Genomic DNA, 24,188 nt, shown 5'->3' with positions numbered 1-24,188 from the left:
CCTTAGTTCCAGCTATGCGCAGAATCCTTTCTCGCTTCCACTGTGCCTTGTCGTCCAGCGTCTTTTTCGACAGTAAAGGCACGTTTTCAGTGGCAACGGCAACATGCTCTTGATAAATCTTTGCCTCCACGTCTGAAGGACTGGGTGATAATTTAGTACAATAATCATATATCCTAATGTCGAAAAGTCAGGACACTTGTACTAAATGCGTAGAAATTAAGCAAACCTTGCAATGAAATTCCGCTTTCTAAGTACAAGCTTTCAGCAAAAATCCTGCATGAAATAGCCGGGATACTCCTTTTTTGCAGAATCCCAGTTTAAAAGTTTTATGTTTTCGGCAGGAGTTTCAGTGCGCACCGGCGCTTCGCCGCAGTTTGCATTCTCTTCTGCTTGCAAAAGCTCGTTCATTGGACATCTCATACCACCAAAATACTGACGCACGTGTTGTAGCGATAATGGCCTGGCAGTAGCTGAAAAAAGAGAAAATATGAGTGGTACATTACGCAATGGGCGCATCATTTCAAGGCGTAGTTTGAGCAGGGTATTCCACGTCGAACACCGAAGGTGTGGCAAACGAGAATGTTATGAAGTCAGGTTTGCGCCGTTCGCTCGGAAACCGGAGTTTTATAGTTACCTTCAATGTTATGCCGCCTGGCCGTCTTTGAAAGTTCAGGGTAAGCCTTTTTAAATGCAGGAACACCCTAGGCTTGCGGGTGGCTCGTTTTGGAGAGCGTTTAACACCGCTCCAAAAACACGGCAACGGCAGCAGCGTGTTTACATTTGCCTGTCTTGCAACTGCAGCTCGCGGCTACAAGCTGTATACTGGAAGATAGCTACATGAAAAAAAAAAATGAGCGAGATTGCAGCGATGACAGGCATTAGATAGAAATATCTTTAATTTGATCATTTTCAGTGGCGCAGTGATGCTTGTCTGCGCAATGCACCGGGCTGCTACTTCGCTCCCGTCGCACGACCCCACCTCTTTCACAATGTGTGCATGGCCTGCTTCAAAAAGCTTCGTTCCTTTCCTGACGTTCGCTCCTCGAAAGAATTTTTCAGCCTCATGAATGAATAGGTCGAAATCCCGTCTCTAAGATCAGCGGCAGCCGCTAGCAGACGCCAATCCTTCGCAGTCGCGGGGCGAGCCTTCCTGACAGGGACGAGGAACTGGCAGGGTGCCTATAGGCTCCCAAAGCATCGCCGGGTGGCGCTGCTGCGCCTGATGTGCAGCGCCATCTATGGGAGAAAAGTAAAAACTGGGGCGCTGCTCGCTGCTCGCGCTGCTTTCACCACGCTTCTTTGCACGCGCGCTTCCTTGCACGTGCGCGCGCCCGCGCTGTCGCGATGTGTCGCCTGCATGAGCCACAATAAGATCGTTCAGACTGACGCGCAGTACTGCAATGCAAACTTAATTAAAGGGGGGAAACTGATTAGTCGCGTCTACTGTGTGGAGCAGACGATCGACGATGAGGAGGCCCATTTGACTGTAAAATGAGTTTCTCGAGAGAGTATTAACGTCGTACTGTATGACATGTAACTAGAGGTAAGTCCACGGTATAATTATATGCTCGAAATATGCGAAGTACTATCAGCTCTGAGAAATAAAGCGAGACACTTGTTGATCGTAGTTGTCAGTTGTTGCATGCGATGCGCAGGGCGATCCACTTACGTGCGAGTCGAAAGGACATGCGACCAGGCAACAGTTCGTCAACATTCTACTCCACCTTGGGGGAACCCCCTAAACATTTGACCACCATTGTTCACACTCGCAAGTGCGACCTGCGGGTCGCCTTCTTGCTTGAAACGAAAACTCTCCGGAATAAGATTGCTTGCGCGCTTTCGAGAATTTCGTCTGCTTTGACCGCGTCTCCTGCACTCGCGCTCGGTGCGATTCTCAATGCACTACGGTGACCAGGAGGATGTCGTGACGGTATTGATGTGCACCGCAGTCGTATAAGCGTCATGATGACAGCGACAGCGGCGCGCTTCTCAGGGCCGGCCTGCCGACCCGTTTGCCTGCCGCCGCCGTCAGAAAAATACGCTAATATTGTTTGTTCGCGTTCATACCAAACCCTGGAGTAGAGCAACGTCAAAAATGAATCATTTTTGAGGATCGTTGGCCAATACCGAGCTGCTGGTAGAAGCGATAACTGCGATACAAGCATATTTCTTTTCCAAATCCGCTTTGCTGATGCCCAGTGCTGCTCGCCTGTTGTCACCTGGCTCCGCAGTTAAAGGCATCACGGAAATCGATCACGTCTTTGTTTTATTATGTGACGGTGAACATAGTAAAACGGCGACGCGAGTAGCACCTTTATTAAAGCGCTGGCCAGTTCCGAAGTGCCCTCAGCTGCAGCATCGATGCGAAATGATTAGGCTTAGCGACGACTACGGCAGCGAGGGAGCAGCGCAGCTCGTCGCCCGGCGTGGCCGCGGGCGACGTCGTTGCCGAAAGCTCTACTGTCCGCGGACGGCGTCATTGCCAAAAGCTCCATGTCTCGCCGATTAGTTCAGCGGCTTGCGACTCGCAGTCGCAAGGCTGGAAAATCGAGCAGCGAGCGACTTGCCTGCGCGTCGTCTGCCACTTTTTTCGTGCATGGTAGGGACAGACTCACTGGCTCTCCGAAGAGCGCGGCCGCATACTCGCATGTTCGCGGTAAGAGTGGATCACCGTGTACATACGCTTTGGTTTTTACATTACGGCCTTCGTACTACCTCCTTTTTGCTTCGCCGAGACCGCGTCTGTCAGCGCGAAGATTGCGCCTCGCGCGACTCTCCCGTCGCACGTGCACACAAAGCTAGCAGGGCGTCTGCTACGGCGCCGCCCCGAGTTTCCGCTGCTCGCCGCTGCGGCGCTGGCGTCGCGCTCCCAAACTTGAGCTTGGGTTCCCTATACATATGAGTTACAAAGCTTACTGCTGAAACGACTGTCCGCTGCTCGGCAATAACTACCGTAAGTTGGGACCTTGGGTGCTGCAGTGGACTTAGGTTTTTTTTTCTTTGCCCAGGTGTGCGCATTGCAGAGCTCTCATCTGGCCGTAATTTGTTCATAGGCTCTGACCCATGCGGTAACCCGACCTCCTTTATCCCAGGTCTTGAACTGCACAAACCCGGCTCAAGCCCGGAAACGACGCGAAAACCAAGTGCGCTTTTCGGTAACGCCAGAGGATTCTTGTTTCTATCATGTACTTTAAAGAGCCCAGCGTCGGAAATCAAGCATGTGGCTTTTATAATTTATTTTTTTTTTGTATGCATAGCATCGGGCATGGTAATGTCTTTGACGCCCAAGGAGATATCCAAAACGGCATTATTTTATGTTTTAATTTGCGCCAGAAATTATTGTTTCATGCGGATGGTGGTAGTGAAGTTCGCGGTCCTGTGCATTGTTTGTCGCGTCCGGGTTCGCGATAAAGGAATGTCCATTGAGTTTTTTTTTTTCTGCCCTCCGCACAACTGCAGGGAGGGGGATGAGTCACACTAGCGCCGTGTGTTGTCGTCCTTTCTGTGTCCTCGTCTCTGCGCTACGGTTTTTACGTTTCACACTGGCTGCCCAGCGGTATAAGGGGAGCGGGATGGCAACGGATTCCGAGAATAAGGGAAAGGTCAAACACCCTCCGGGGACATATACGTCAGGTCGCATACCACTGTGCACGTTCTTGCGGAAAGGCGGATCCTCGTCGTGTAGCTTTTGTCCTATGTCTATGGCAGCACGCGTTGACAACTTGAGGCGCGGTCAACAGGACATTGCCACGCTAGCTACAGGCGTGAAGACAGTCGGTACTGAACAGATGGGCCTTGAGGTGACTTTCCCCAAACCTGAGTTTACCAGAGGTTGAAACAACCTGCACCGTGGGAAATCGAGAATGTTTGCGAAGCTCGCGGGACGAAGGGAGAAACCTCCGAAATCTTGATGGTGAAAAATGTACATATTTGTGCAGTGTTTGTGGAGGTGAGTTATCTTCTTTACAAAATCTCTGATTGGCTGTGTTGTCCTTTTACAGTTGTTGATAGGCGACGTTTTCCTTTCCCCAATGATTTATTGGGTTGATGTTTGTGGAGTTACCTGATTGGTTACTGTCTCCACCGACGGCAAGGTCATAGGGTTTAAAATCAAGTGTTTGGGCGGGACCGAGGGCTGGTTTCGTCACGTAAAGCTACTGGTCAGTCAAATGTAAACAAGTTTTCTCCTTGCTTGTATCTTTCTTTGTTTTATTAATTGGTAATAAAAAGTTAACCTCTCCAGAAGCGTCCTCTGGCAACGTGATCGAGCAATATCGAATCTGCAGGACGTCAAGCACCCTTCAATAATCATCATCAACGTAATTTACCTCTACAAGATTGAGAGGGAAACTCAACTGTGATGAAACGTTGCGGCGATTTTCGGCAGTGGATATGAGGTGGCAACCAAATTGCCGGACCTTTTTTGATTGGTTGGACGTACAGTTCGAAATTAATTTTTATGTACTCGGGAAAGGGATATAAAATAGAATGTGTCTGGGTACTGTCACCGTTTAACTCGAGAAAAAAAAAAGTACAGAAGAAAAGCAATACACGCGACTGAAGGTAATAAGAATCAAGCTAGGGCGACAGTTTTCGTTTCGCTTAAAAGTATCGTGCAAGCGAGTGCTGCTAAGGCACTGAAGAAAAAAACATACGACGCCACAGCCAAAAATGTGACCAGAAGAGAACAGAAAACTGACGGCGGCGGGCGGAAGGGGGGCCAGGAGCTTTTCACAAACAATTCGAAGGGTGCCGACATATTCGACTCTGGACTGTGCTCGCAGCACAGGAAAGAGTTGAATATTAAGCTCCCCCACGCTCTCCCCGGAGTCCAAAAAAAATGTTTTTTCTTTGGTCATGAATAGGCTCTCGTCAGCGTCATGTAAGCAGAACTACACCGTTGGCAATATGAGCAGGTGGGGGCTGCCCTGGCAAGTCAACAACTCAAAAGAAAACATTCGACAGAAGTCTGTCTGGTTGGGGTGCTGGCAGAAGGGGTGCTGGCAACGCACAAACCGACCAGCTCTATCGGTCGCCTTCTCCCCCGCCCAAAAAACCGGCAGCCCAGAGAAAAGGCCCAGGGCGTCGTGTACAAAATTCCGTGTTCCCTCTGCCCGGCGTCGTACATAGGGGAAACGAAGAACTTCGCGGAAAGGATGAGCCAACACAAAGCGGACGTCCGTCACATGAATCGTCAAAGCAGCGCCGTGGCCAAACACTGCGAAGGGTGTGACCACCCGATTGACTTCGACAGCACCATTGCATTGGAAACGGAAGCTAACCCACGCAGGAGGCTTCTACTCGAGTCGTGGCACATTCAGCAAACACGAGAGAATGTTAATCGTTCCCTGGGGACTCTCCCCTCATCCTACGTCCATGGGCTGCGACCATTGACCCGGAGGTCCTCCACGCAGGGGCTTAAAAAGCCAAGCTGCGCTCGCCCGTAGTCACACCCGTGAAGAAGGGGCCGAGCCGGTCCCGAAACGTCGTGTTTTTTCTGTATTTTACTTGGTTGGCGTCACTTACCTTCTCCTAACAAGTCAACAACTGCATACAAGCTTCCGCTGCATGTATGCGAGGCTTGGTTCTCATTTGTGCCGCCTAATCTTCGGCATTTGGCGAGTGAAACCGAAATGAGCTCGTGAAATGCGATTTTGTTCATTTTTCGTGTACAGCAAGGGAATTAACTTCTGTTGGCACGCACCGATTTCAGCAATCTTACCCTAACTGATATCTGGACAGCATGAGGCATCATTTGAAGCAGATACTATGATTTCCACCAAGAACTTCTGGATAGCGCTTTTTCCCAGTAAAGTCGTATCATTTCAGATTGGCTCAAATTGGCTAACAAGTGAGCTGCATATGCATTCTTCCGAGAACGACGTTGGAGAATAATCGGGTGCAAAGTAAGCACCCCCTATTACCACGCGGATGCGTATGTGGTCTCCGCATGCACTGGCCTCAAAAACACCGCGTTGGTTTGTAAAACTTCCTTCAGACAGGGATTATGGGCAATACAGAAAACGTACTGCCTGCAGACATGTACAGTACACAGATCGGTCACACATAGTAAGCTTAGAAGGTTTTGTAAATGGATTGATAATGGCAACCTCCCCTAGCATCGTTATTACGCGGGGAAATCCTCTACTTGCGACCCATTCCAGCGATTTTCCTTTGCGTGAGGAAATCACTCGATCTTTTGAAAAACACGCTCCATTTTCCATGCCGCGAAAAGTATTCATAATCGCCACTTGACTCCAATGAGTTGATGCAGAGTCACGGACACGTCATTGTCAAGGAAGACCATATCTTGGTAATTAGATACCATCCAAGAATATTGTCAAGGCAAACTCATTATTATTACTTACATACCGTCATAGGCACACGCACAAGGGAAAGAGGTGCGCCCCCCCCCCCCTCCCCTTCCCCCCTAATCGCCCAGTCTGCCCCATACATTTAATCTGTCGGACCTATTCGGTCATTGTTTACAGTGCAGTGCTACCGCCAAGCAGGTTTTTTAACGGCCAAAGACCTCTGATGTTGCGTTCCAAGAACTGTTTACTTGCCAGGTCATTTTGGAGGCAATCTTTCCAGTTTCTTTTTTGTTGTGACAGTAACCAAAAAACAAATCTGTCATAGTTTCTGTGGTCAAGAGAGAACGGAAATTACTCCGGAAGCGCGATGCTACATCAATGCTTCAGCGACGCAATGACTACCTTCCTCTGCCGGTACTCACGTGGTGAACAAGGGAGGGAAAGCCTCAGGGTGTTTGCGAACGTTTCAAAAAGAGGACTGTCTTCGTCTGGGTGGAGACAAGACCTCTTGTGGAGACGCTGGCAATACTGTGAATATTTCCCCTCACTTGTTCACATTTTGAACGTCAAAAAAACCAGCCGCTTATCCTCTCTATACCCTATATTCCTCTGCCGATGTTACAGATTAAAATAAAAAACTACACCTCTATAATATCCTGTATATTTAGCAATTCCATCACATGGAAATAAATGTTTTATAATCATTCCTCATATTTGCTCTCCGTTTTGGCGGCAGGGGCCTAGGTGAGAGGTGGTTGGAGTGGGGGGCGGGGAGGAAGGGGGGGCACTGCGCTAAAACTTGGCTCATTCTCATGGAGAACCCTGCGCACGCCTATGGACACTGTTCAAAAACTTGTCTAAGCATCTCAGCTGCTGACGCTATACAGGCAATCGTCGTCTCAGCAGCAAGCGCAGGAGCACAGGTGCGTAGCATTTGGGGCATGGAATATGCGTGATGAGTGACTACTTTCTTCGAGCATCGAAACTGCAAATTGGCCAAATAGCCCGACAAAGCCTGGGCAGCTCACCACCACATCTTTGCGACTCAGGATAATGTTAGGGGAGCTACGAGGACAGTCGCCGCGACAGTAAATCTCTCATCCCCTCCGTTGTCAGCAAACAAGGAAACAGTACACTGAACGTAAATGCGAGTGAGCGGACATGAGTATGAGTGTGAGTGGAAATGAGTGTGAGTGATTGGTTGTGAGTGCGAGTGGTCATCAGTGCGAGTGAGTGGTTGTGAGTGAATGGTTGTGAGTTGTCATGAGTGCGAGTGTGAGTGAGTGGCTGTGAGTGTGAGTGGACATGAGTGTGAGTGCGAGTGAGTGGTTGTGAGTGCGAGTTTGAGTGAGTGGTTGTGAGTGTGAGTGGTCATGAGTGCGAGTGTGAGTGAGTAGCTGTGAGTGTGAATGGACATGAGTGTGAGTGTGTGTGAGTAGTAGTGAGTGCGAGTGATCATGAGTGTGAGTGTGAGTGAGCCACCGCTCATGGTGCCGAGGTATGCGCGAGCCACCTCAAAAGTGCGGCCTTCTCCCCGCATCTCGACCCAACGGTCAAAGAAGCTAAACAACCTGGCAGCATATTGCGAGGCCGTTTCGCCATCCTGGGGCTTGCTCTGGCGAAACTTCTCTCGATACCCTTCCGCGGTGAACCTAAACCTCTGAAGCAAGGCAAGCTTCGCTTTGTCATAATCCACGGAATCCTCAGGCGAGAGCCGACCGAAGACCCTAAGTGCCTCGCCGCCAAGGCACACGCTCAACGCCGTTGCCCACTTTTCTTTTGGCCAACCCTGCCCCGTGGCCACATGCTCAAATCTCTTTAAGTAGGCATCGAGGTCATCCCGCGCTTCATTGAACTGTGGTATGAGGCTGTGCGGGTTAATGGAGCTGGTCGATGAGACGCTACGCTCTCCACGGTCACTCGGAGGATTTGCGCCACCCTCCATGAGCCTTATTTGTAGCTGCAAGTTCCACGCCTCTAACTCCAAGCGTTCCTTCGCAGCCTCTCGCTCCGTCTCTAAATTCCGTGCCTCTAAATCCAATTTCTGCTTCGCAGCTTCACGCTCCGCCTCTAAATTCCGTGCCTCTAACTCCAATTTCTGCTTCGCAGCTTCACGCTCAGCCTCTAAATTCCGTGCCTCTAATTCCAATTTCTGCTTCGCAGCTTCACGCTCAGCGGCTCTCTCTTCCCGTGCCTTACGATGCTCGTCCTCCACCCACGCTCGTAACTCCGCGCCGCACAAGCCCATGCGCTCGCCTAAAGCAACCAAATCTGAAGCGCTCATATTGTTCCTAAATTAACACAACAGGCAAATAAATAAAAACCGACCTCGTCCTGTCGTAGTGGACGCCAAATTTGTGAGGACTCTGTGAGATTGCAGGTCTTATTTTAAATAAACACAAAAGTACAAACAATAAACGAGGCGGATTTTATCAAAAAGGAAACCAATTTCAATATGAGCGAGAAAAAAGGAAAGGAACAAGAGAACACACGGGAAAAACACACGGGGAAACAGAACAAGGTGCTTACGAAAAATGCAGAAAAAAGAGTCAAAGAGGAAAGTCACACTACTTGTCTTATTCGCGCAACGAGCGGAGAGGACTGGCTGGGTGTCGGGCAGTCAAGGAGTCTCTTGGCGTTCCAACGTCGATGCAACGCTACCGCAGCGTAAGCGTTCGTGGGCTCCCGGCACGGTTCCCAGGTCTGGTATCCCGGAAAAATCACGTAGGCGCCAGAAGCGGCCTGTGTGGAGCAGCTGACGGATGGACGGAGAAGAGTGGCGCCTGGGCCTGGTGGTTGAGGTCTCGACGATGGATGTCCAGGTCTGGTGGCCCGGACGTCTGCGGCTGAGGCCCAAGCCCGGAACTCGGGGAGCCAGCAGAACTCGTCCACGTCCGTCGCCCACCGCGCTCTTCTCTTCTCTGCCACGTAATCCTGTTCGACCTGTCCCGGCGTACCCCTCAGCACGCGCTCCTCGTGCTTTGTCTTCTCCTCACGAACGCCGCTGGGTGGCGCTATCTCCTTACAAGCGTATAAGGTAACATAAAAAGATATGAGATTGCGGAAAGAAGCAGAAGATCAGCGGCTCGGACCCATTGTTTCGAGAGCAAGAAATCGTGGCGGCGGAAAAGACACTATACGCAAGACTTGCTCCCGCGGTTGTGCGGCTTCTTCAGTCCGATGAACGTCTGCGTTGAGCAGAGGACGCAAGGCTTTCCACGGTACATGTGGGCATCCCTTAAACCTTCCGGCAAAGGGGGGGCAGGGGCGACGAGTCCTTGCAGCACTTCCGGGTCCTCCGGTGCAAGAAGCCAGGTCAGTTGCTGCGGCACGTCATTTTCGTTACGGTAGTGAACGTGCATTGCCTCGAGATTCCGGAATCTGCTGGCCGTCCTTTCGACGACAGACTCGACGAGCTCGTCCGGCTCATGCGCGTCGGACAGGATGCACAGGTAACGAAGGATCTTCGCCTTTAAGATGTTGTCCTGGGTGAAAAAAAAAAGAATTTTTACGGTCGGCTGTGGAAATCGCGCTCCTTAGAAAGAGCACCATTGCATGCTCGCTAGTAATGGCACGCGGCCCTTAACACCCCGATGCGACACGTCGGCTAAAGGGATGCCGCAGTGGAGGGCTGTGAAATGATTTATGCCACCTGCAATACTTTATCGTGCGTCGAAAGGGGAAAGCATGGGGACCTTTTTCATTCTATCCCATTCGACATGTGGCCGTCCTGGACAAAATTTGATACCCACACCCCTGAGATCAGCAGTCGAGCGTGGATTCGACTGAATCACTTGGAGGGTGCATGCGAAGTTGTCTTGCCGCCCAAATGTTTGAGTCACCTGGAGCCGGACGCACGCGTTTTCGATCGCAATCCTGGCGCTGTATATGTCTATCGCACCATGTCTTCAACATCAGGGAGTGGAGGCTCCATTGCTCATGTAATCTGCGCCATTCGGGACCGTCGATAGATCATGAACAAATATGTTCTGTGGTGTTTAACTTCCCAAAGCGTCAGGCTATGAGGGGTGCCGTAGTGAAGGGCTCCGGAAATTTCGACCACCTGGGGTCCTTTAACGTGCACTCACATCGCACAGTACACGGGCCTCTAGAGTTTCGTCTTCATCGAAATTCCACCCCCGGAGCTCGGTTCGAGCCCGCGTTTTTCGGGTCAGCAGCCAAGCCCCGCAACCACTGAGACATCGCGGCGGCTGTCATGAACAAACAACAGAACAATGCAGGAATGTTACGGGGCTAAATAATTCTTGTAAACACCATGCAATATCATGTAAAATATAATGCGCAGATGAAAACCATGCCTAAAATAAAGTTGATCAGTGCCGTTTTGTGTGTGTCCTCGTGCGCTGAGATTCTATCATGCCTAGCAAGACGAGCAATAATCAACAATAAAGCATTAGAGCTATAATCCGTACACCGGTTGAACTATCATCATATAGAGCGAAAGGACTGGCGAAGCGCAAAGCAAAATTCATTAACATACCCAACGAATGCATGTTGCGGCTCGTCCCACCCTGACTCTTTTGTTACGTGATCGCGTCATTTTTATGTTTCATATTTTTTCGCTAAAAAAAAATCGCATCACTACGGAACCACCCGCCCAAACACACAGTTACCGTCTCCGTTTGGATCTGCAGGTGCGTCTTTTCTCCAGTTTTTCCTGTCCGCCTTCAAGCATGTGCAAAAACACCCGAAAACTGTTACGAAGCGCCATTTTCCGTAAGTATTAATGCTCTGCAAGCTTAATCTTCACGTAGATAGCCTTTAACATGCTGTCATAAAAATAATTTTTCCACTGGATGTGCTCCCTCTCTTTGAATGCAGCTCAAACTAGTCAACTATTCTTGGTATTTGGAATCAGATAACTGGCTTACTAAAGACCATTCGTAAGGCCACGAATTAAATTTTATAGTGTCTCTGCCGGTACTAACGTCCCTAATGGTATTCTGGTTGAATTGAGCAGGATTAGGGTTGCATTGCACGAAATGTGCCGTTTCAAAGAGTAGCCTTGCTTCCTAGAGTCTTGCAGAAACATTCTTTACATTCGGAAACACTGAATTATGATGAAGACTGCTGTATACTTAGTGCCCAGAACGTCAGGCACAGGTCGCATGACTATGAGGCCAGGCTCGAACCCCAGTGGATCCGAGTAACCACTTGCGATAAAATGGGTACAAGCGTTTCCCTGACCTGATGCCCAGTTTCTTTCAGGCGAAATGCTTTCGGAAATTTGTCTTTTTCTCCACCTCGACTAGAATGTGTACCAGTTTGTGCCATGGCGTTCTTTGGCCACAGAAGCCCTTCCGCTCGACGTCCCTCAAATATCCATCATTATCAGGCCACGCAGCTTAGATTGGTCGGCATATTTTCCAGCAGCAGTACTAGCTCAAATTGCACGGGATGCACCTTTACAGGTGACTGAATGCTTGCAGGCGCACATAGGTGAGAGCAACCAAGCATTTTTATATCCCCAGTAAACAGGTTATCGGAGCGCGCCAACTATGAAGCGTTCTACTGCGTGAAGTTTTTTAAGCTTCGAGTTCAGCACTGGGCGACGAAAGTGAGAAAAAAAGTAACCTGAACATCGTGCGGCCAGCAAACACGTTTTTACAGAGCATGCGCATATAAAATCAAAACAAGGACTAATTTTACGGGGGGCGGGGGGGGGGGGGGGGGAATTGCAGGTCGTCACTACCGCCATAGACATCGCCTTGCTGATGCATCAGGTGCGCGCTAAAAGGCAGCCCGCTCATCTAATTCACTTATTGGCTCCTTGGAAGCTATTAGTGATCAAGAACGTTGGGGCACGTGGATCTACGTGCAACACATCTACACATGTAATAAAGACACCGAGTTCTTTAAGGTTCATGCATCTACAGTGCGACTAAATAATGCTTTCCGCATTGCAGAATACCTGGAATGAGCTTGTAGTGAAGCAGAGACCCGTGTACGAGAGGACGAGCGTACGCAGAGACGTATTGAATTGCAGGAACCACCCTATCTGGGTGTAGGCTTTACACGGATTGGGAGAGTCGTCAACAATGCGCAGCTCAGCCATCTGGCTGCCTGTGAGGAAATTTAGGTACGTCGACGGTGCGTTGTAGATCGTCAGGCGGCCGTGCAAAGTGTTCACACTCAAACTTTCAAACGGAACGGGCCTCAAGTCGATCCTAGACAAACAACGGTCGCAAGCTCTACTGGGGCCGTCGTAGCCGGAACGAATGTCCAGGTCATAGATAGTTGTGCACCTCGCCAGTCGCTCGAGTGCACATTCAGGGCGCAGGGCGCAGGGGGGAAGTGAGAGCGCCCGGAGACTACACGGGGAATCTTCCAGCAGTATTGTAAAGTCGACGTCATAGGCGAAGTGGAAAGAGTTAACGTTCAGCTCAGTGAGGTTCTTGAATAGAAAGAACAGGTCGCTAAGGGCGTCCCAGTTAAAGTAGCCTGATACGGCCGCATGTGGATATCCGCCACGGGCTCGCGGCGACAGCAGGACGAGGCAGAGGGAGTGCACAGCGCCCCAGTTGTTTAGCACGCCGGTCTGGTGAATCTGTTCGTCGAGGTCGCGCTCCTCGACGGCGACCACGGTCAGGGGCTCGGGCAGTGCCGGTTGGTTGGACGTCGCCAAGTCGCGGAGACGCTTGCAGTTCCACCGTTGTCCCTCGCGCCGTTGCAGCACGTTGGCGCACGCGCGCGCGATGTGTCCGAAGTCGAACGCCTCCGGCAGTTCGAGGGGATGTGGCGACGGCAGCTCAGAAGTGAACGCGAACGTCTCCATGTTGGGCCGATTGACCAAGATCCTGGCGCACCGCAGGACGGCGCTGTCGAAGGGACCGCGCACCAAGTGCACGTGAAGATCGGTCACGTTCGGGCAGTACTCGAGGAACAAATCGAGAAGGTCGAAGTTGGCGTCGCCGGCGATCTCGACATAAAGGTGGAGGATGCTGTAGGACACGGTTTTCCGGAATTCACTCCCGGTCGGCTTGCCAATTTTCTCGATCTGTGTGCGCGTGTAGTCGTCCTCGCCAACCATCGAGAGCTCCAGGCGGGTCAGGTGGCTTAAAGGCACCAGGATGAGACGTATGATGTTACGCGCCTCCACAGACGAGGCGAGGCATTTGAGGGTTTGTAGGTTCTGGGCGCGGATGGCCAAGCTGCACAGCTCATCTCCACCCACGATGCGGTTGTTCGTGAGTTCCAGTTCCACGAGCGTCGCCGCATGGGCGTCGAGGTGCCTTGCCAGCGCCAATGCGGGAGCGTTGGCGGCAAGTAGGAAGCTCCGTTCAGGTTCCATACTGAAGTAGGAGGAAACAGCGTCAAACTCACAGCACTGAAATTCCCGTGGTCTAGCACGTTGCTGAGGACGAGCTTGGTGTGTTGCTGGAAGGACGGTAAGACGCGTTTTAAGGTGGCGGTTCCACTGCCGCCATCTTGAAAGTAGTTCATATTCTGCCACCAGGCTACGACACTGATCCATCACTGAGAAAGTGTCGACCCGTCTTGCCCCCAGCGACCCGAGACTGGTTTTGGTTGAGATGTTGAGATACGTGTCCGGTCCTTTCTTGACCCCTTTTCTTCTGCTGCTGCGCCTGCCTTCAGAGGATTACAAACGAACCATGGCAAACCCGGCTGCTAGTCCCCGTCGTGCGTGGGGGGAGGTGTTGGCTGGGGTGGTTCCGCATGCTTCTTTCTCTGCCTGTCCCTTGCCAAAGCCAAAGAGAGTGGGGCTTCCTTTATTCGGTCTATGGTTCGGGAAGGGTGAAGGGAAAAAGTTGGAGAGCCGGGGCAAAGAGGGTACCGTCTTTGTCCAAACGGGAACAGAGGACCGTTTCCTTCCCTGTCTTGTTTAGCCTTGGCTGAGTAGCCACAGAAAGCTGTACCGTCGATGTTACTATCTGGAGGGCCTCCTTTGAAGGAATGTGCCGTTCCGTTCTTGAGTTTTACCCGACTACAGACTTTACTGTTTTCAATGTCGTGACATATATTAGTGGGAGCAAAGAAAAGGAAAAAAATATAATGCTGCCCAGCTTGCATCGCAAAGGGCACAAAGTCGATACAGTGGAAACTTGGGAGAGTTAGTGATAATTATCGACATAATTGCACAGCGCAAATTACTAAGTAAGCGAAAAGAGAAAGCGGACGCCAAAAATAAGGAAGGTGTGATATAAAGCAAATTATTTATGTTTATGTCCCATGTATATATTTCTAGCGTTTCTGTTTTTGTTTTTTTTTCAATGAACCTTATAGTTGAAATCGGCGCCTTTCTTGCGTCCTTCCTTCTGCCCTCGTCCTTTGCGCGTGCAATTACTTCGTCACTGTTGATGCATAGTAATATTAGTAGTAGTCGGAACACTCCTGGTCTAGAGCGTAACCTGCAAACTCTAGCGCTGAAACAAAGACAGCTATACAATTTAGTCAACGCTCAGCGGATGCCTGTCCAACCTTATAAACTATGGTTGGTAAAGAAAAAGGCAGAGAGAAGTGGGCAATTGTCAATTTCTGTTTACCTTTGAGATGAATCGACATTGCGCAAGAGACGTGAAACTGCTATTGAGAGGGTTAGCACCGCAGAGCGTCGGAATATGTTTACCTCAGAAGCAAATATTCGTCGTACATGCGGCGGCACCTTGCAACCAATTCCGATCAACTAAGACGGAATATTGCCAAGGTTCACAAAAATGCAGTATACAGCTAGATGCATGCCATTCACAAGGCGGACTCGAGACTTTTTTATAGACATTGTACGAAAACGGGGGGGGGGGGGGGGGGGGGTGCAGGAACGCTGCCAAAAAAAAAAGGGGGGGGGGGTCGGCTACAAAGCGATAGTTCTGTAGGCACTTAGGGCGACCCCCTCCCCTCTCTCGTTTGGACCCTCAACTGCGTGCCCTTATTCATTTTAGACGTACGTCTTTCTTGCATACAGTTTGCATCATTAGGTTGCTTATTCCCTCCAGAATTTTCCATCGCGTGCTGATATGTATATCTTTCTTGCCTTGCGTCGATTTTACTCGATTTGGTTGGATCAAAGATTGAAAAAGTGCGCCCGCGTATGTGTGTGTGTATGCGTGCGTGTCCACGCGCGCGTACCTGGAAACTGAAGGAACAGCTGCTATTTTCACACCGTCTATTGTCAGGCAACTATAGCCTCGTTTACATGAACTCGACTTCGGCGGGTCGAGCCAGGAGATCAAGTTGAGCAAGGTCAGCCCAACTTGACTGCATGTTTACATGAACTCGATTTTAGCGAGTCGCGACCGGTTCAACAGCAGCGGCACCAAGCGTCGAGCGGCGCAGCGGGAAAGGGCAGTGGCAGCCTGGAAGATTGCGGCATGCACGGCTGCCTCGGAGGCGCTACGGCGCAAGCGAATAACAGATTCGCATTTATCCCCTCCCCTTCCACTAACCAGACTCCGACCGGTTTACGTCCTATCTGCTGTTGGGGTCGAGTGAGTCAACCCACCCCCTGCAGCGGAGTTGACTGGACTCGCCCCCTCGACTCCCGGAACCGACTCGTTTACATGAACCCAGTAACCGGTTTTCAGCTCAAATCCTCAACTCAACCCGTCATGTAAACACCGCTTATAACGTGCTTGTAATCATTTTCCGAGAATTCCTTTTCCTGCGGCGCTAGTCTACCCCGCCTGCAGGAGGGGCGCGCAGCAAGGGGAGGGGGCGGTCCTTTGTGCCAGTTCCCGAAAAGGGGACTTCTCAGCACTATAGTCGGTTACAACAAAAGAACGAAGCGGCACACGCAACTCAGAGGGAGCTCTTCAGCCAATCGGGTCGATTTGTGTGGCTGTGCATGCAGCCAAGCCTGCGAAAGAGAGCGAAGGAGTCGGCGCTTTGTCCCCGTGTCGCCGAGGGTGGATGTCATTTGTTCGGGATAAGGCCAAAAGAATAATAACCCAAAAAGAAAGGAAAATATTTTGCTGCCCCGGCATCTGCCATCGTCTCTAGGAGCACCTGAGCTGGAGCAGGGGAAAAGACAGGGAGAAAGGCGAAGGTGTGGTGCCCCCGTTTATTGTCTCAGCTGCGCTGGCCACTAAAGGGGGAGGGGGGGAGAGGGCTGGGGTGCTCACCTTTCTCATATGTCCGCGCGAGAGCGTCTTTTGCGCAAAAGCGCTGAATGTTACAGGTGGGGTCATTTTCGGCAACAGACGGTCGTGGCGGCTTCAGTCTCCACCGGTGCTGTCGCGGCGCACCTATGGAGACCGAACAGAAAACTGTTCGGTCGACGCGCTTGGCTGGGCGGTCTCCTTTGATGGGCATGTGCTGCTTCGTTCTTGAGTTGTACCCGACTTATATACCACATGGATTCATTTCAGCGGAGGAACATGGCGCCCTCTGAACCACGGCATTCGTTTGAAAGAAGTGCGAGTCTAGTTCAGGAAAACTGCACCTGCTCTATGGTTAGTGCTGAAATAGTGCAGCTGCAGCCGCCATGGAAGCAGATGATGGTTTGCGGGTTGCGATAAACGGTGGAGACTCAAGTAACTTTCACTCGTCGACAAGCTAGAACGCTGCTCGAGTTCTCCGAAGAAACGGATCGAGGCTGGTTCATGGCAACATGTTATTGTGATGTGCTGTTTGCACATTTCTTCATGAGATACGAGATGTTGGCTGCCGCTGATGTAGGCTGTGAACAGCTGGCTGCAATTCATTGGCATCGCAAAGGCTAGCGACGACCAGGCCTGCACTCGACCATCCGTTTTGGAAGCAGACAGTGCCAAACTGCGCTCAAAGTGCCGGAACTAGCGGTACACACCCGCCGCACCGCCGCTGCCGCAGAACTTTGCCGAACTGGTGCAGTGAGTGCAGGCGAATCGAGCGCTCTCCAACTTCCCTTCCACAGCGCTAGCCGGAACAACCACCAACCGGCAGCACGAAGCGAAAGCCTGTCTCTTCCCTTTCCTGTCGCTTTAGCAATGCCAATGCTGTCCTCGAAAAATAATACGACGTCCAGAATGCGTTTCGTAGCGTCAGGCGAAAAAAATTGGCAGTGGCTTAGCTCTATGCCTGGATATACGTAGCGTAAAGCGCTCCGGTGTTTCGGCCGCACGTTTCGCCTTGGCTGCTCGACGGCGAACTGCCAGGCGACAACCTCGGGATCGGAAGAATTTACATTTTCCAGTCTTCTGCGCCGTTTGGCAGCTGCTCGACTCTCCTTAGCTCACCAGAGCTTACAGGTTGAGCGCGACCGTCATTTCTCTGCGCACCCTCCTCGCGCATGCGCAGTAGCGGGCGGCGCAACTGTCGTAAACACGAGGTCACGCGTCGGAGAGGAGCGCACGCCGGTGGCGCCGGCAGCGAGGAGCTCGCACCGGCTGTGGCGAGGAAGGGACGCACCTGCGGACCTGCGCCTCTCGTGACGTCACGCGGTTCTCGCGCATGCGCATAACAGGCGGCAGCACACTCGCGCAAAACTCGGCTCTGACCCGCGTAGTGTGGCTTTACTAGCTTTACGCTACAAAACAATCCAGCAAAGCAATATGGCGAAAATCTGCTTGGAAGTTCGACACACACTACATAGGGCAAAATCGAGGGAAACGTGCAAACATCGTAGAGATATCGTTCCCTCTCGTGAACACCTCTTGATTGTAAATGTTTAGCAGCGCCACCCTCATTATTTTTTTGAACTGTGATTATTTAGTACACGTGCATGTGTGTAGATGGCGCTACTTACTACATTTATCTACATTTATCGCATGTCGCTGCGTTATTGCTATTATTGTTTGTATTCTGTGGACTTTGTTGTTGGCAATTGTTACAAGTTGATTAAAAGAATGAGAGACCGACATTTTAAGAGTATATTTGCCAGAAAAAAAAAAGCCGCGGAACGTTTCAAGAGCTTGTGCCCTTCATAAGGAGAACAAAAAAGGTAGCTAAAATCAACTACACATTGCGCATTCCCCAAAAGCCGTAGAGTAAAGGCGATGCTTAGCCGCGTAGAGCGAAGTATTAAGTTTCTTCACGCAAAATATCAGAACTGCCACGTGCTGGTTACCTGAACAGTATTGCATTCCGTTTTTAACTATTTCGAAAAAACGCTAACTTTGATCAGGAATAACTTTTAAACTAAACAAGGCGAATGCATGAAATTTTCAGAATGGATGAGCAATTAGACGATCTCAAACTGTACAAAAAGTCGCCGCAATGCAATGCATATCCCAAAAGTTATTGTAGATTACATTGTTCTGTTTTCTATGCTTTTCAAACAAGCGTGGCTAATAAACTAATCTATACACGTACTTCTACATGCTTAAATATGCGCACTATCGTCACATCTCAAAGTATCTCGAAAGATATTTCTCTAGGTGCAAGAGGTTTTTCACAATTTTGCATTTCCTGAGACAAGTTGAGCTCAACTGCCAGTTTTCATCTTTGCGTTTTCTTTTACAGTTGAAACAAATTTGCAGCTACCGTTAAACCAAATGCATCTTTTAAAAGCAGAGAAAACTAGCTTTTCGGAGATATCTGAACCATATTTATGAAGCGAACGAGCCAGGTACAGTCGACGTACAAATATCGCCAAAAATGGTTCCCGCTCACCGTCAGAGTGGGACCGCCACCTTAAGTGCTGAAAGAAATGGGCTGTCGTTGTAAACTTTCAAGGAATCGGCATTTGATGGCTACCGCCGTGGAACACACACGCGACACTCGATAGTGATCACTTTCTGCTGTGGTCTGAGTCTCGCACTTGATAAAGTGCTGCGCTTTTCACTGCTGCAAAATAACAGATCTAAATGAGATTGGCATTATCTGCTAAGAGCTCAATGGCAACGCACCACTTACTTACAGAAAGATAAGTTTTCAGGATAAAATTTCGGTATTTGTAGTTCCGTTTGGGATCTGATAACAACGCCCTTCAATCACCGATTTGCTGACGCTGTGAAGACATGCCAGCCACCTGGTGGTCATCCCTGCATCACACCTGCTGCGATATCTTGCAATCATATACTTCCCCTTTGCATGAATCGAAGCTTGAAAGTGGCGACCGTCACGTGGTTTCAAACTCAAAGCACATAACGGCCTACGATAAACTGCAGCCTAAAACAGACCGCTACAATCACGCAGGACCTCGTCTTGCAAGAGGTTACGCTAACGTGCATGTTCGTTTTGTGGCGACAGCGTGGAGTGGCTTCCTTAAATGGGCGTCCGCAAATAACCATGTTTCCAATGTTGCATCGCCTCCGCACTCGCCTCTTTGAGCAAGCATGCGTGGACGCACTCTCAATGAGCGAGGCTGAGTTTTTGCGCAAATGGTCGACATACTTCATCGTCCTGTGCGGCGGTCGAGTGTCGGCCTCATTACTGCCCTACTGACGTGCCCAGTGCAGCGGCACTGCGCATGTGCTTGAATGATCAGACCTTTGAGTTCAACCGTTTTGTTTTGTATTTTTGTTGCTTTCGAAAAAAATAAACTTCTTTCAACGCTAACGTGCAAAGAAGTTCCAAGCAGTGGTAGTGCAGAATTATTGGCGCTACTACGTTTTAGTCCCAGAAAGTTCCACTGCTCTCCCCAAGATCTACACCGGCCTCGAACACTTCTCCGGAGTCACGATTCTAGCAAGGTGAAGAATTCCTATACGGAACTCCCTATAGCCGGTGCCCCATTTAGTTTAGCGTGAGGTACACTGGCCGAGGTTGAGTAGTTTCGCGTGGCTTCTGGAGGGCCGTACTGCGCATGCGCGAGGAGCAAGCGACGTCACGACGAATATCTGGCGTGCCTCGCCGCGCGCTCTCGCCTTCCTTTCCTTAAAGGTGCCCTGCGACGTAGATAAAGCATGGGGTCTTTATTCTTTGTATGCAGAGTAAGGGACATTGTAAGTCTTGAACGCGCAATGAGATCACCGAAATCATAGGGCTTCCAGCTTCGAATAACTTCATGATCGAAATTGAAGTTTTCAACAAAGGTTTCACAAAAGTCGCGTAGGTAGGAGCGAAAAAAAAATATGGTTGGTCCTGGAAATAAGGTGCGTATTACAGAAACGTCCTTTTTTTAATTGTTAATGAAAGCGCGCGAAATAAAATTACAAAACGAAACATGTTATTGCGCTCTTGTTCGTCCGTATAGTAGCGCTGTCAAACGCGTTTTGAATGAAAGAATGTTGACCGCTCATCACGTCGATATGAGCGGCTGGCGCCACTATCATCGCATTCTTGAATGTGCTTTTGCGCATTCTTCCTGAACATGGAAAGCCCGGACAGTCACCTGCGATAATTGATGGGAGGTCACCGCCGGAGCTTTTGTATAGCAATGACAGCGACAAAACAAAAAGAAATGGAAAGCAGTGAAGCTGTGTAGTTCATAGTAGCCAGCACTTTTTCATTTTTATCATTGTGTTGCCCGTCAAATTTAGCGGTGACCTCTTACTTGGATACGGTCAGCGCTCAGGTTTCGTTCGTTCTAAACAGCGGTTGCGAGCGCTGCAATCTGATAGCACATGAGCGCAGTCATGAGGTTTGTTTATTTTTTGTATTTCGCCTGGTTTCTGAAAACACCGAAAAAAAGTACCACGCAGGAGGAAAGTAGCCTTGAAAAGGCAGGGTAATTTTTGCGTACCCCCTCTACAATAGCTTAACGAAACGTACTTGGCCGAAAAGTGATTTTAAAGATGTTTATAATTCATCCTGATCAAATACAAATTAAACGGATTATAAAACCACTCCGAAGAGCGTAACATGAAAGCGAACAATGTGTCTTTGATATCACCAAGCTCCAGTTTCCTGCACTATTTTAAAATATGCTGCTCAGTTTAATACGAAAGCCCTTGTATCATTGTCAGGTTCCCGAACGAGTGCCAGCTGTCTTTTGGTCGCGCCTTTGGTAATGCAATGTAGATAAGATTGTGTTTTTTTAGCCCCTATAATGTCTGTTACAAGAACATAGAATAAAAAAATGCTGTCTACATTTTCAGAGATTCTCCAAAACCGCCTCAGCCACCTGTACCGTCATGTCGCTAAAAAGAGCGCACCAGTACTATACCAGCAAATAAACCATATTTTTCCTAAGCAGCACTTCTAATTCAGTGTGCGCCAACAATCATTTTCAGTCCATGAAGAGTACGGCCCATATTCCCATTAATTTTTGCAAAACAGGCTTTTGCGCTCGAAGCCTCCTGCACTCTGCCATCGAATAAAGATGTGCCGAGATTGGCTACCAAATTTATCGGGTAACACTGTAGTCACGTTGAATTGCTTCTACAACATACTCGATAAGTGTGCGTGATTTGCGCGCATTAGTTCCGAATGTCTCCGACGCGTTTACATGTAGCGCAGTACGAAACGACGCGGATTCTGTACAGTTCGCCGACAGCTCAGCGCAGTTACTGCCATCGCCGTCACCGAACCATTCACTTCATAAGAGAGATGAACGCACTAAGGAGTCTGAATTGCACGGCGGCCTTCTGTATTCCTCTTTTCTGGCTGTAAACAAAGCCGCGTGACAATATTACAATATCAGTGATTTACATGTGAGCTCATCGCCATCCTGTATGATATTGAGGCACCGTCTGCACAAAGAGTCCAGGTAACCGCCTTTTTCACAAGGCCGCTCTGCGCAAGCGCGCCTCTTCACCTCAACCTCCACTGGTTGAAAATAAAACCGCCAGCTCCTACCGCGCATGCGCAGCTCACGTTAGTGACAAGTGCATGCGACAGATGGCGGCAGCTGTCAAGCACACACTTCCCACTGCGCAGACTAAGGGGACCTCCCGCCACTGAAGAGTTCCTTTAATGTGTAGCTTTACATCTTTCTGCAAGAGTTTATGGGCGAGGATTATTGACGGCTCGACATAAGTTCTAATGGACGCACACAGGTGACTCTCCATAAAAACCAACGTCAGAGATAAAGATTCGCTTATTGCGTTCTTTGCCAAGAAGTGCAACGCGTTTAGCCCGTTTCCGACACTGCGCAATATATTTCTATCTTTCCTGGTGACACCATTGCAAACTTCACTGTCATTTTCTGTGATTTTTTATTAGAGAGTTTTAGTATAGCGTCAGCGTGATAGCGAACCTAAGGGAAATTACGTTAGCGTGCAGCTAGCAACTTATCCCCACAGACAGTTTTAGTGTAGCGTTTTGAAAACCGCTAAACGCCATCTGCTTGACATGGATGCCAACGGTCCTTTTAAAATGGTCGACATTGCCGCTAACTTGGCAAAGTGAAATATTTCAGAGTTTTTTAAACGAATTATTAGTGCAGCGTTCATTTTCGTCTGCAAAATGACCCCGAAATTTAAATAAAATGAAATAAAAACGTAAAATAATGGCGCCATCTAGTAAAGGCAATGTTAACTACAAGCCGTTGGAGCAAGGATATTTGCCATCACATGACGTCTAATGCTCAAAAACTTGGGGAAAATTTAATATAAACTCTCTTTACATAATTTAAGTCTATAAAACACCGCGAAAAACCTCCAAATCTATTTTTGTCTCGTTCCAGACGTTTTTGCTAGGTTTCTGCTGCGTTTCGGGCCGTTGCAGACGGTAGCAGTGCAGCTTGAGGTTCCATTAGGCTTGCGCGCTCCAGAATCGAGAACGTATCTCAAAAACTGGACTGAACTGTAGCTTAAACTTTATCGTCGAAGCAAGGTAAGTCACAGCGAAAATCAAAAAACACCAGTAGTTGCCGGTAAACATGCCGACCGGAATCGCAAGAGCTGCTGAATGGGCTGAAGCGGGCGGCTGTCACTTGAAAGGACGCCGCCATGCTTCCACGCTAAGGGCGCAAAAGCCGCAACTGCCGCAACGCTAAATTCTGAAAATTGCGTGCGTACGCTAACGCTATTTCCCCATTAGCGTTCTGCGCATGCGCACTCTGGAACCGCTATTCCGCTATGCACGCAATTACAAAAAGCCCGCAATACTAAAACTCTCTATTAACAAGTATACCCGATTTTCATTATCAATTGAATGCCAACGGCGCAAACGACGCAGACAAAGTAGAAGAAAACACAGGACAAGCGCTGACTCACAACTGACTCAGTTGTGAGTCAGCGCTTGTCCTGTGTTTTCTTCTACTTTGTCTGCGTCGTTTGCGCTGCTGGCATTCAATATGTACCACCAACTCGCCCGTTTGGCTATAGTGTTCATTATCAAGTCCTCAATGTCTCCATTTGCACTGCAAGGAATGTATTTCAGCTCGAACTTTAGCTTCTAGATTATTGTTTGCGACTGCTAGCTTTCTGTTCTAAGCGATGCGGAAGCTCCAAACATTTTTCGCACTTATAATTTCTTGCTGTCTCCTTTTTTCACTGCACAATTCTTCCTTCAATCTAGGTACAGCCTTTTACGATTTGACGTGTTTGAACTCTAGGTAGCTCTTATGCAAGCCAGGACCTATTTTGCACATCTTCTACCTGAGATCTTTCATGAATTTCGTCATTACCTGCAGCCTATCGGCAAGATAATATTAGTGAGCTTTAGTATAGCGTTAGCGTGATAGCGCACCTAAGAAAAATTGCGTGAACGGGCCTCAAGCAACTTATCCCCAAAGACAGTTTTAGTATAGCGTTGAGAAAACGTTAAACGCAGTCTGCTTTACATGGAGGCGAAAGGTCCTTCTAAAATAGTCGCCACTGCTGTTAACTTGACAAAATATCATATTTCACAGTCTTCAGTAAAACGGCGAGTTGAGCGAGTTCGTGCATCTTGAGAAAAAAAAACAGCGCAGGAACAGGTTTTTTTTTCACACTCTGTTAGGCCAATTATTACAGCAGCGCTTATTTTCGCCAGCAAAATGACAAAGAAATTGAAATAAAAAGAAATAAAAATGTATAGCAATGGCGCCATCTGGACAAGGGAATGCTAAGTACAAGCAGATCGAGCAAAAATATTTTCCATCGCATAGCG

The sequence above is a fragment of the Amblyomma mixtum genome, chromosome 1 (genome assembly GCF_055824585.1).
Source record: "Amblyomma mixtum isolate Tamu chromosome 1, ASM5582458v1, whole genome shotgun sequence".
Taxonomy (NCBI): Eukaryota; Metazoa; Arthropoda; class Arachnida; order Ixodida; family Ixodidae; genus Amblyomma; species Amblyomma mixtum.
This window is presented reverse-complemented; position numbering follows the sequence as displayed.